Genomic DNA, 14,090 nt, shown 5'->3' on the forward strand with positions numbered 1-14,090 from the left:
AATGTCTACAAGTCCAGTCCTAGGACTCTACAGCTGCAAATATAACGTTTTAAGTGCATTACACAAACGTGACACTAGATGGCGACAGTGAGCTAATGGCAAATTCAATATATTTTTCAAAACTTTTTTTCAGAGCGTTTTTTTTTTATATATGTCTAGATTCAGCCCTAGTGTTTTGAGAAAGGGAGGGAAAACCTTTCCTCCATCCACTTTCTCTGTGCCATGCATAATTTCATAAATTTCTACAGTGGTGCCTCGCAAGACGAAATTAATTCATTCCGCAAGTTTTTTCTTCTTGCGAGTTTTTCGTCTTGCGAAGCACAGTTTCCCATAGGAATGCATTGAAAATCAATTAATGCGTTCCTATGGAGACCGCCTTCAGACCAGGTCCGGGGACAGTCTGTCCCCGGACCTCTTCTGAAGGCTGGCGGGGGGAGAAGGACTTTTCTCCCCACCGCCAGCCTTCAGAACAGCCTTCTGAAGGCTGGCGGTGGGAAGAAAAGCCCTTCTCCCGCCGCCAGCCTTCAGAAGAGTTCCCGCAGGGCTGCTTAGGCTGCGGATAGCAGCCTGCTGCCCGGCACGAGGGGCACACTGCTTCAGAGCGCCCCTCGCGCGGGGCAGACATTCACAGCTTGGGGAGCCCTGCAGGACTTCCCCGCAGGGCTCTCCAAGCTGCGGATAGCAGCCTGCTGCCCCGCACAAGGGGCGCTCTGCTGCGCGCCTTCTCCTCTGTTCCCGGACCTGTCCTGAAGGCTTGCGGTGGGAGGAGGGCTTTCCTCCCCACCGCCAACATTCAGAATGCTGTTCTGAATGTTGGCGGTGGGGAGGAAAAACCCTCCTCCCACCGCAAGCCCTGGGAACAGAGGAGAAGGACCTCCCACCGCAAGCCTTCAGGACAGGTCCGGGAACAGAGGAGAAGGCACGCTGCGCTTCCCCGCTGTCCCCGGAGATTTCCCTATGGGCTTTCGTCTTGCGAAGCAAGCCCATTGGGAAATTCGTCTTGCGAAGCCGCTAAAAATCGGAAAACCCTTTCGTCTTGCGGGTTTTTCGTTTAGCGAGGCATTCATCTTGCGGGGCACCACTGTACTTGCCTGTTCTCCAAAATAAAAAACCCCAAATGCTGCAAGCTTCCCTCATAGGACAGCCTCGCCATCCCTTTGAACATTTGAGCTGTCATTTTCTGAACCTTTTCCAACTCTACAATACCCTTTTTGAGGTGAGTTATTCCAAAGGCTGCTGCACCACAGATTTGTATAACGGCGTTTCATTTCTAATCCCTTTCCCAATGCAACAGGTCTTAACCTTACAGAAGCAATGCTGGTTCTGCTGCAGCAAGTCTTCTTCTTCTATATACATGGGAATCTATCTTTAATTGTGCTTTTCACGGGTTTTCCGGCAACAGACATTAAGCTCACCAACCTGTGAGCTCCTGAATCCCTTTTAAATACCGCATTTTTCGCTCTATAAGATGCACCAGACCACAAGACGCACCTAGTTTTTGGAGAAGGAAAACAAGAAAAAAAATATTCCGAATCCCAGAAGCCAGAACAGCAAGAGGGATCAATCCGCTGCACAGCGAAAGCAGCAATCCCTCTTGCTGTTCTGGCTTCTGGGATAACTGCACAGCCTGCATTCGCTCCATAAGACGCACACACATTTCCCCTTACTTTTTAGGAGGGAAAAAGTGAGTCTTATAGAGCAAAAAATACGGTAACTGCTGTTATATGTTTTCCATTCCTCAGACATGGAAGCTGAAATTAGGGAATACTCACTTTTTTGGAAGCAATTTCGCTTCTGAGTTCTTTATGACCTCTCGGATTGATACCAAGCGAACCTGATAGTTTGTTTTTCATTTGTCAATAAGGCCCAGAACTTTGCCTGATATCGTGACCACAGTTGCTCAGACTTGCTTCCTGCGAAAGTTTGCTCAGATACATGAATCCGCCCTGCATCTTCCATTGTGTAGACAGATGGAAATAATTAATTCAATTATAACTGAATAGCCCTCCAGCCCTCTGGAGAGATTTAGCTACTTTCGTCTTTTCTTTTCAACTTCCTCTTTCCCACTCCCTCCATTTCTGGGAAGTTTCTCTTCCTGACGTCAAATGTTACTCTGCTGCTCTTTCTTGGAAACTTTCTATTTGCAGTTACAGAGCACGAGACTCTTAATCTCAGGGTTGTGGGTTCGAGTTCCACACTGGCTGGACTAGATGACCCTTGTGGTCCCTTCCACTTCTACAATTCTATGCTTCTATATATTGAATCTGGTAGGATTATAGTCACTGTTCCTGCTCAGGCCAGTAACATTTATATCTCACACGAGGTCCTGGGCATCACTTAAGATGGAATCCAGGGTCGGCTCCCCTCTGGCCAGTTCCATGATCTACTCCTCTAGTGTAGAGTTATTTACCTAGAAAGTTGAAAGGGTGAAACGAAGGACTTATCCAAACTTAACTTTTGCACCGTTCTTTCCAGGCAAAGGTAAAAGGAAGGAAGTTGTGAATAAGCCTTAAAATTAGCTGCACTTGCATAACTTGCAACATTTCTCTGATGAAAATAGGAATGTTAATAATAATAATAATTTAACAATAATAATAATTTGTTGTTTATACCCTACCCATCTGACTGGGCTGTCCCAGCCACTCTGGGCAGCTTCCAAAATAGATAAAAACATAATAAACCATTAAACATTTAAAAAACTTCCCTGCTCAGGGCTGCCTTCAGATGTCTTCTAAAGGCTGTATCTTTTTATCTCAGGAGTCACATAACTTCACACCCTCCAACATTTCTCCGATGAAAATAGGGATGTCCTAAGGCAAACTTTTTCAGCAGGGGGCCGGTCCACTGTCCCTCAGACCTTGTGGGGGGCCGGACTATATTTTGGAAGAAAAAATGAATGCATTCCTATGCCCCACAAATAACCCAGAGATGCATTTTAAATAAAAGGACACATTCCACTCATGTAAAAACACACTGGTTCCCGGACTGTCCGCGGGCCGGATTGAGAAGGCGATTGTGCTGGATCCGGTCCCTGGGCCTTAGTTTGCCTACCTCTGTCCTAAGGATAAGCGGGATCAAATTAGAAACTGGGATGGCATCTGTAAATCCGGGACTGTCCCTGGAAAAATAGGGACACTGGGAAGGGCCTGTAAAGGTAAAGCTAAAGGGACCCCTGACCATTAGGTCCAGTCGTGACCGACTCTGGGGTTGTGGCGCTCATCTCGCTTTATTGGCCGAGGGAGCCGGCATACAGCTTCCAGGTCATGTGGCCAGCATGACTAAGCCGCTTCTGGCGAACCAGAGCAGCGCACGGAAATGCCGTTTACCTTCCTGCCGGAGCGGTACCCATTTATCTACTTGCACTTTGACGTGCTTTCAAACTGCTAGGTGGGCAGGAGCAGGTACCGAGCAACGGGAGCTCACTCCGTTGCGGGGATTCGAACCGCCGACCTTCTCATTGGCAAGTCCTAAGCTCTGTGGTTTAACCCACAGCGCCACCAGCGTCCCACCTGGGAAGGGCCTGTACTTGTGATTAAAAAAAATCACAGGTGATTCTCTAAGAGTGATCTGCAACACACTATCGGGTGGTTCACATAACTACAATAAATTGAAGAAGAGCCCGCTGGATCAGACCATCGATCATGACCCATCGAGTCCCACAAAATTTGATTATGTTTTTGCTTTCTTAGATCCAAGAAAACATACTTTGAATAGCATCCATCTGCCAACTCCCTGTCCCTCTGAAGAAAGCCACCACTTGCACCAACAGAAAAGAGATTTTTTCCCCCCTCCTTAAATGATGCTGATTTCACAAGCAACAATGGAGCAGAGATCCTGCAGCCCCAGCCCTGGCATGGAGGAACTTGATGATACAGAAAACTGTGTGCTGTTAGAAAGATCCCATTATAACCAGCCTCGGGGGGCGAAAATAGTGCCAGCACTCAGTGACACACTCTTTTGGAACAGAGATGTGGGGGGAAAGATACAAGATTGAAAATCCAGATATTATATTCTGCTATGTGACTTGGTTGCTCAGTTCAGTCTTTTTGCATGGGCTTTTATATATTGTTTTATGGGTTGCCACTTGGCTGTTATTTTTATCAATTACAGTCTAGTAGTTCTTTAGTTATCTCAACTAGGGCCAGGGCCTTTTCAGTACTGGCCCCGACTTGGTGGAACGCTCTGTCACAAGAGACCAGGGCACTGCGGGACCAGAGCTGTTCCGCCTGGCCTTTGGTTTAGACTCAGTCTGACCCTTATGTTTCCCTCCCCTTATGGTCTTGATTTACGGGCTGCTACTAAAATGAGGCTGCATTTTAAATTGTATTTTAACCCGTATTTTAATTAACTGTTTTTTCCCCTTTTCTTTTACATTTTATTGTAATTTTATTGGTGTTAGCCGCCCTGAGCCTGGTTCTGGCCGGGGAGGGCAGGGTATAAATAAATTATTATTATTATTATTATTATTATTATTATTATTATTATTATTCTAAAATAATGCTTTTTAGAGTGTAGAGTTGAGCTCATGGCACCAAAAAAAGTTCAAGAAGACTGGAAAGACAGCAGTTGCACAATTTGCAGGCTGTTTTTGGGGCGGACGCTGACATGGACATCTGAAAACTGGGCATTTTCATGCCGCATTGTGTCTTCTGAGCACCTGCGGATAATTTCCTTCCCTGCTAATTGCTGCCCTGAGTTCTGATCTCGCTCATCTAACCCTGTTGAGCTACGACAGCCGGGTGCTCTCTGCATTTTCCGGAAACAATGGAAGACCTTTTTTTTGCTTTGACAAGCTTTTCCAGGATGAAAAGGTCTCCGACTTAAGGTGTTCATTTTGCACGGCTTTAAAACCTATAGTTTAGTTGTTGCTTTGTCCTGTTTTCAAAACTATTTTTAGCGGGGTTTTAGATTGCAAGTTCGTCAGTCGCCTTGGGACATGCATAGAAGGTTATTAGTTCATAAGTCATGGTGGTGATATTTTCTAGAGATATCAGGTGGTATGCAATGCTAGTCCTACTCAGAGTAGACCCACTGAAGTCAATGGCTATGTTCTGCTTACACAGATGGAGGCAGCAATACTACTAAATCCCAGTTGCCGAAAACCACTGGAGGGGAGAGTTGCTCTTGTGTTCGAATCCTGATTCCCAATTTCCCACTGGTTGGCCACTAGGAGAACAGGATGCTGGACTAGATAGGACACTGGCCTGATCCTGCTGGCTCTCCGTGACCCCCTGGACCAGAGCACGCCAGGCACTCCTGTCTTCCACTGCCTCCCGCAGTTTGGTCAAACTCTCCCCCTGTGCCTCCCCCCAAATGTGTCCTGGGGTTCCTCCAACCCTTTGGAGCAAAATTGGGAGAGATAAAGCAAACATGCAAGAGAAGGAAGAGGAAGTCCTGTGGTCTATGCAGAACATCCTTTTGCTAATGGGGTGATTTCGTTGCATCCAGCCGTGCTCTGAGTAGGAAATCAATGAACCTATGTTTTTGAATTATGGTGCTGGAGGAGACTCTGGAGAGTCCCATGGACTGCAAGAAGATCAAACCTCTCCATTCTGAAGGAAATCAGCCCTGAGTGCTCACTGGAAGGACAGATCCTGAAGCTGAGGCTCCAAGACTTTGGCCACCTCAGGAGAAGAGAAGACTCCCTGGAAAAGACCCTGATGTTGGGAAAGATGGAGGGCACAAGGAGAAGGGGACGACAGAGGACGAGATGGTGGGACAGTGTTCTCGAAGCGACCAGCATGAGTTTGACCAAACTGCAGGAGGCAGTGGAAGACAGGAGTGCCTGGCGTGCTCTGGTCCAGGGGGTCACGAAGAGTTGGACACGACTAAACGACTAAACAACAACAACAATATGTAGGAAGGGACGCGGGTGGCGCTGTGGGTGTGATGCCCCGGGGTTTCAGGCAGGGGGGTCGTTCGTTCCCTACCTGGAGGATCGAACCTCTTGCTGCTGAGCTGGGTCACTTCCCCCCAAATATTTGTACTGAGTCAGACCGCTGGACCACCCCATGAAGCTGTAAGGCCCACACAGTACTTTGCAAATTAGGAGAGCTATGGAAATGATACGCAGGAACAGCGTTGAATCAGCAGCTACAGGCAGGAGCCAGTTCCCATTTTAGCTTCTAACATGGTGATTCACACAAAAAGCTGCCTTACATTAGGTCAGACGAGCCCACTATTGCCCGCTCGGACTGCGAGCAGCAGGTCTCCAGGGCCTCGGGCAAAGGAGCAGACATTTCCCGCCCTTAGCTGCAGATGCTTTTAACGGGAGACGCAAGTGACTGACCCCCGGGACCTTCTGCCCGCAAAACAGGTTCTGTGTATAGGACTTCCACAAGACGCATATCAGTAGATTAGCAAGCTGCTACTTAGAAAATCTGTTCCAGCATCTGCCCAGGGGGAGATCAGACCAGAAGCCCTGGAAGCTAAGTGCCAAGGCTCTCTCCCATCGCTCTCCAACCTGGCGCCCTCCAAATGTTGTTGGGACTACAACACCCATCATCCCTGACCACTGGCTAAGCTGGATGTGGATGATGGGAGTTGTAGTCAACCCAAGACCCTCTACTCCAGATGTCCGCAAGGCCACCAGTTGGAGACCTCAAGTTGGGGTTCTACCACCACAACCCAGAATCCTCCTGGTCCCGGAAATCAGGTGATCTCAGTGAACCAATCCAGGGCTGTTGCGCTCTATAAAAATTCCCACATAGGCCCACTCAGTTCGGGAAATTTGTTTTTTTCTGTAGATCTTCCCATTTCCATGGATTTATAGCTAACCCTCTTTTAGGATTAGAATAAAATTGGCCCAGTTGGTTAGAGCCTGGTGCTGAAAAAAACCAAGGTTGCAGGTTCGATCCCCATAAGGGACAGCTGAATATTTCAGGATACTGCCTTATATCACTGGCCCATCTTAACCATCATTGCCTACACGGGCTGGCAGCAGTTTCCCTTGGTTTTTTCTCCCAGCCCAACCTGGAGAAGTCGGGGATTGAACTCAGGAGCCCCTGCCTGCAAGGTGGATGCTTTGTCACAGAGCTACAGCTTTTCAAATCCTTGTCATCACCCCATCTTGTGGGCACATGTTCCTTTGGGTCTTTGGGGGCCCATCAATTGGGCCATCGCAACATGAATTACTATGAGAAACAGGGACATGGGTGGTGCTGTGGTCTAAACCACTGAGCCTCCTGGGCTTGCCAATCGGAAGGTCGGCGGTTCGATTCCCCACGACGGAGTGAACTCCCATTGCTCTGTCCCTGCTCCTGCCAACCTAGCAGTTCCAAAACACACTAGTGCAAGTAGATAAATAGGTACCACTGTGGTGGGAAGGTAAATGACGTTCCCATGCACTCTGGTTTCTGTCACGGTGTCCCGTTGCACCGGAAGTGGTTTAGTCCTGCTGGCCACATGACCCGGAATAATAATAATAATAATAATAATAATAATAATAATAATAATAATAATAATTTATTATTTATACCCCACCCATCTGACTGGGTTTCCCCAGCCACTCTGGGCGGCTTCCAACAGAACACTAAAATACAATAACCCAGGGGTGTCAAATTCAAATTCATCGGGGGCCGCATCAGCAGTTTGGTCACCCTCAAAGGGCCAGTTCGAGTTCGAGTGTCTTCAAAGCCCATGACACCTTTAACAGCTGGATTAAGTAATGCAGAGCTTCTGGCTCATGGAACACTACACCTTGATTTCATTTGAATACATATATGAATATAAAAATTGTTTCATGTTTGGCTTGGTGTTTAAGTTACACAAGATGTGCAGGTTTTAATTTTTCTCATTCCCCAAATTTTAATCGAGCATTTGTTTGGATTTTTTCCCCTTTGCTACCTACCCTAAACCTTTGAGGAGGGCGGGAACTGATGGCCGGACCCTGTAGTAACATTGAGGAAAAAATTGCATGAAATAAACCAATTCCTTATCAGCTTTTTCCCCATATATAAACCAATATAAACCAATTCCTTATCAGCTTTTCCCCCATATATAAACCAATATAAACCAATTCCTTATCAGCCTTTTTTCCATATATAAATTTTTGCAACACGCACCCTGCGGAAGCCGCGCCTGACGTTATTTACGTATCGAATTTGCTTTTGAATCGCGAATCCCCAGAGGCAGAGGATGCTGTTCATTGGGCAGCGCTGAAACGCGCCTAAAGAAATAAAGAAAGAAAAGAAAAGCAAAAGCACGCTGCCCCAAGTATTCACAGGGCGTGCTCCTGAAACACAAGCACGCTCTCAGTCTCCCTCTCTCCAACGCGCGCGAAGCCGGCTCTGCCCTTCTCCGCGTTCCACCTCTCGCAGGCGCGCTGCGCTCCCGCCGGGACTTATTTCACCCCGGCGAGCCCGAAAAGAAGTTGAGAGCAGCGGCGGCAGCCTCCCATATCCAACCCTGCCCTCGCCGTGTCAAATAAGTCTCGGCTAGGTAGCTGGAGGAGGGGGAGGTCTGCGCCTGCACAGAAGGGACCCGAGGCGCCCTGCACGCGCGCCGCAGCCCAAGCTTCCCTCACAGATATATATAGACCAGGCTACACGGGCCACATGACAAGGTCTCGCGGGCCGGATTCGGCCCGCGGGCCTTGTGTCTGACACCCGTGCAATAACCTATTAAACATTAAAAGCTTCCCTAAACAGGGCTGCCTTCAGATGTCTTCTAAAAGTTTGGTAGTTATTTTTCTCTTTGACATCTGGTGGGAGGGTGTTCCACAGGGAGGGCGCCACTACCGAGAAGGCCCTCTGCCTGGTTCCCTGTAACTTGGCTTCTTGCAGCGAGGGAACCGCCCAAAGGCCCTCGGAGCTGGACCTCAGTGTCCGGACAGAACGATGGAGGTGGAGACGCTCCTTCAGGTATACTGTCTGCGGACAAACGCCGGCTCCCTCAGCCTGAAAGCGAGATGAGCGCCTCAACGCCATAGTCTCCTTTGACAGGACTTAACCGTCCAGGGGTCCTTTACCTTTTTTTTACTATGAGACGCAACCAGCAGATGTGTGGAGAGAGTTGTTACTTTCTCCAGAGCAGTTACGGTGTTTTTCGCTCTATAAGACGCAACAGACCACAAGATGCACCTAGTTTTTGGAGGAGGAAAACAAGAAAAAAAATATTCTGAATCTCAGAAGCCAGAACAGCAAGAGGGATCGCTGTGCAGTGAAAGCAGCAATCCCTCTTGCTGTTCTGGCTTCCGGGATAGCTGCGCGGCCTGCATTCGCTCCATAAGATGCACACACATTCCCCCTTACTTTTTAGGAGGGAAAAAGTGAGTCTTATAGAGCAAAAAATACGGTATATTTTACAAATGTTTATCAAGCCTTCCTTAGCTGTCCGCCCCCCCAACCAAAAAAACCCCTCTACCACTGTCTCCATTATGGAGGCTTTCGGAGCACACGCCACGCCCACCAAGGTGATGCAAAGCATCTCTGGAAAGCAGAAAGGAGAGGGAATACAGAGAAACCAAGTGGCTTTCTACCTCATCTTTAAGCCAATTGCATTTCAGTTCCATGCACGGCCATATGGCACAAAAGAGGATTTGAATCAGAGGATTCCATAAAATCCGGTTAATATGGAAGGACTGGCCGAATGGGTGTGGTATAGGACCCCCTGTCGCGGAGTCAGAAATCAAGAGGCAGATGTTGGCATTTTGAGATCCACGCAGACACCTGGCAGTGCCAAACCACCCCACAGAGAGCATGCACCCTGAAATAACAGACTGGTCTTTCCCCCCAGGGAACAGCTGATGAGTTCCTTTTGGATGGTGGCTGGACTGAAGGAGAGGTGATCAAAGGGACCCGCAAGTTTGAGAACCTGGCCAGGCAATCCTTGCCGAGAAGCAAAAGGGTTCCCAGGCTCTTTTTAAATAAAGCAGAGACTGCCCCCCCCCCGCTCCCAGGCCCTAATAAAAGTCTCCTCCTAAGAGACAACAGGTATCTTTGTCTTGGGATGAACTTGTGAGCGGAGAGGCTAAGGACCATTGCGCTTTATGGGTTGTAATAGTCGATTAGCGCAAAATTAATGGGGGGCGGCAGACGAGGCGGAGGGAGTGTCATTTTTTAATTGCCTCATAAACGTGGGGGTTGAGCCCCCACCCGAGTTTCTTCCCTTCCACTCCCATCTCTGCCGCCAATCTCGAGAGTCACAATATCTGCCTCCCCTCTTCCTACCCTGCCCCACCTCTGCAAAGCTGAGTTCTCAGCGTTCAAAACAAAAGATGCTTATTTTGCTAGAGCTCACTTCTCTTTTCCCTGCAGTCGCTCCTTCCTTCTTAGACCTCTGCCCCTTACGAAATCAGAATTCAAAGCGTTTCCCCATCTCAGAGACCTGGGTTCAAGCATCTTCTACTCTACACCCACCTAAGAATTAATCTCCCCACCCTCCTTTTTAAGAAAAAGGAGTAGAAAGGTGAAGTTTTGACTGTTCTGCCTTGTTCTGTAGGATGCTGGTGTGTGTGTGTGTGTGTGCATATAATTGTGGTGGAGCTGCTTGAAAAGCTGATCTCCAGTTTTTGTTCTTTTTTTTAAAAAATTGATTTTTAAAAAATGAAAGGCCAGCTCACATTCATCCAGGATTAGCAGGCTGGCCAAAGTCTTCTAAATTCAGTCTTTGTTCCCAGAGGCTGGACCCTGTGGCATGACCTGCTTTGTCAATGGCCACGCACCCTTTTGCAAGGCTTGGGCTCCTTCCACAATGTCAACATCCTGTAGAGTCCCCATCCCAGGTCATTTTATGAATGGGCTGGTGGGGTGGAGGTGAGGGGGAAAAGAGTAGGCTGGGCTGGGTTTGCCCTGAGTCAGGCTGCCCGTTCAGTCTGCCCACCCAGTTTTAATGCTTATCTGTCCATCCACCCACCCATCTTAAAAAAATAAAATAAACACCAGAGTCTTTCTCTCGGCAGTTTGGCAGTCTTGCCTTCCTGCACGCTGCCAGCAGAACACAGCTGCCCACCCGTTTGCCATCAGAGCAGTAATACCACCTACCACTGCCTAAAAATAAAATTTTAAAAATCTGCTAACACAAGAGAAATATTTCCAGGAGAAGGAGCCAATACGCAGATTTTCCTCTCCCCCCAATTTAAAAGAATTTTAAAAAGACAGCCTTTCCAGCTGGAGAAGGAGGAAAGAACTTTAAACAAAGCCGAGCAGAAGGATTTAATATATACACATATTGGGTGGGATCCCAATGCTTGCCATGAGTTTTAGTATCTGAATCAGACAGACAAGACTCTCCGGATCAACATCATCCCCAGCGTGAGACATGGGAGGGGAGTCCAGGCATGCCAGAAAATGCTACTTGCTCCGAACAAAGAGATTGCAAACAGATCCAGGTGCGAAGGGGTCCCTCGCCCACCCAGGAAGATTCCTCGCAGAAAGGAGGGGAGGGTGTTTATTTATACACACACACACACACACACACACACACACACACACACATATATATTCACGTGCATTGCAAATTAGGCAGAGCGCTGGCGATGCAACCACTCCGGAGTGACGCCAAATTAAATTAAATGCGGTTTTTGCAAAGAGCCGTGAGGCGCAAAGTGTGAGTGTGTGTGTGTGTTTTGTTCTCTGGCTGAATGAAAAAACACCACCACCACACACATTCCCATCAATTCCTCTTGCACTGGCGGGGAGAGATGTGTTATTAGACTCCCTCCCTCGACACATCCCCCGGTTTGCAAGATTCCTTCCCCCAAACGGAGGATCATATTTTGCTTGCAAGAAATCCGGGCAGGATTTGTCAGCCCACGCCAGTTGGCGTCCCTTGTGAAAACCCCGTTTGCGCCCGGAGGCGCCACAAACCCAAAGGTGGAAAATTGGAGAGATCGATCGATCGATCGATCAGATGCATGCATGGGAAACGAGGCTGCCCCTTGACCATCGCGTTGGAGAAAAAGGAAGAAAACCTGCAGCCCAGGAAGAAAAGGGATGGAGACCACCCCCCGAGCACGTTTAGTGGGCTTTCGCCCTCTCCTTTACCTGGATGAAGATTTCACAAACCGGAGCGCACAGCGGAGTCCCTCTCCTCCCCTCCTGGATCCAGATGTGGTCAGAAGCAAAATGCCCCCCTCCTTTCCTGAGTCCCAGAGCCGGGAGTAGCAGCAACAGCTGGATCGCTAGAGAGCTGAGCTGAGCCTCAGATGCGAGTCCCCACCCAGTCTGCTCCGGGTGTGTGTGTGTGGTTTGTGTGTGTGTGAAATCAGCTCCCGGTTGTACAGGAAACACGGCAACTACCGCTTCCTCCTCGAACTGCTACGTGATGCTTTTAGTTTCTCCCTTGCAGCCTCTTTCTCTGCTCAGCTGTGCTCTCCCGCGCCTGAAATCCTGGAGAGCTGCTGCCAGCCCGTGCAGACAGCACTGAGCCGGGCAGACCCCATGCTCTGACTCGCTCAGTAGAAGGCATCTCGCAGGGTTCCTTGCAAAGGGATGTTCCCTGAGATTGGAATCGTAGAGTTGGAAGGGTCCCCCCCCAAGAGTGATCTAGTCCAACCCCCACCCCCAATCTTTTTGCCCAACGCAGGACTTGAACCAAGGACCCTGAGATTAAGGGGCTCCTGCTCTACCGACTGAGCTATCTGCTAAACTGGAGTAGACCAGGCAGTGGCTCCTCTGGCGCAATCCTCAGCATCGCCGGGTAGGACTGGGAAGGCTGCTGCCAGCCTGTGCCGACAGCACAGAGCTAGGTGGACCCGATGGCCTGGCTCAGCACAAGACAGCGTCTTATGTAAATAAAGAGGAAGTGGGGCTAAATATAGCTTGAATGCAGAAACTGCTGGGCGCAACTGTTAGAAAACAAGAAATAATAATAATAATAATTTTTATTGATACCCCGCCCTCCCCAGCCAAGGCCAGGCCCAGGGCGGCTAACAAGCAATAATAAAAACAAGTTGAATGAATACAACTTAAAAACAAGATTAAAATACAACATTAAAATATTGAAACATAAAAATATTAAAATGCAGCCTCATCACGGGAGGAGAAAGGAAAACGGAAAAAGAAAGAGGGGGGGGGGAATCAAATTGACTCCAAGCCAAAGGCCAGGAGGAACAACTCTGTCTTACAGGCCCTGTGGAAAGAAATCAGATCCTGCAGGGCCCTGGTCTCATGAGGCAGAGCGTTCCACCAGGTCGGGGCCAGTGTTGAAAAGGCCCTGGCTCTGGTTGAAGCTAATCTAACTTCCTTAGGGCCCAGGACCTCTAGGGTGTTGCTATTTATGGACCTTGAGGCTCTCCGTGGGGCATACCGGGAGAGGCGGTCCCGTAGGTACAAGGGTCCTAGGCCGTGAAGGGCTTTAAAGGTCAAAACCACCTTAAATCTGACCCTGTACTCCACCGGGAGCTAGTGCAGCTGGAAAAGCACTGGGTGAATATGCTCCCATGGCAGAGACCCCGTGAGGAGCCTCGCTGCTGCATTCTGCACCCGCTGGAGTTTCTGAGACAGCTTCAAGGGCAGCCCCACGTAGAGCGAATTACAGTAGTCAAGCCTGGAGGTCACCGTCACATGGATCACTATGGCCAGGGCAGGGCAGGAAAGGTAAGGGACCAACTGCTTGATGCGGCGAAGGTGGAAGAATGTCGCCTTGGCTGTTGCTGTAACCTGCGCCTCCATGGAAAGGGAGGCGTCAAGGATTACACCCAAACTCTTAACGGAAGGCAATGGCACTAATTGAGCCCGGCCTTGGCTGGGGAGGGTGGGGTATAAATAAAATTGGAGAGGTGCTGTGGTTCAGTGGTTGGGGTGTGTGAGGTGGTGCGTTGAACCAAAGATGAACTGTTCCATATGCTCTGCAAACACCATATTGGTAGTCAAGATAACCCCACAGTTAATTGGTAGTTGTAGCAATGAGCTCATATATGTGTATATTCACTTACTTTGATATAAGCTAATTGGCTTGCTTTGAGGCTACCCTTATCTGTGGGTTTCGGGTGCTGAGCCCAGAAAAGAGAACTATCTGTAAAATGTGGGCAGTTGCCACCTATGCCCACATCTGGGCCAGTGAAGCAATGGCAAGTCCTGGCCCAATTGGGACTCTCTTACAATAGTCAAGAAACAGCATTTTTAAAGTATTATAAACATAAGGTAAAG

At 48.7% G+C, this 14,090-nt stretch overlaps 1 protein-coding gene across 1 annotated transcript in view; it reads right to left on the bottom strand.

The window, feature by feature from the left end:
- GNG2 (G protein subunit gamma 2) overlaps positions 1-12,273 on the bottom strand; it is a 70,973-nt gene extending 58,700 nt beyond the window's left edge. The window contains exon 1 of the mRNA XM_053365763.1: positions 11,985-12,273. The gene's annotated coding sequence lies outside the window, so the exon portion shown is untranslated. The remainder of the gene's footprint in view (positions 1-11,984) is intronic.
- Positions 12,274-14,090: the final 1,817 nt, after the last annotated feature.

This window comes from Podarcis raffonei, chromosome 1, assembly GCF_027172205.1.
Source record: "Podarcis raffonei isolate rPodRaf1 chromosome 1, rPodRaf1.pri, whole genome shotgun sequence".
NCBI lineage: Eukaryota > Metazoa > Chordata > Lepidosauria > Squamata > Lacertidae > Podarcis > Podarcis raffonei.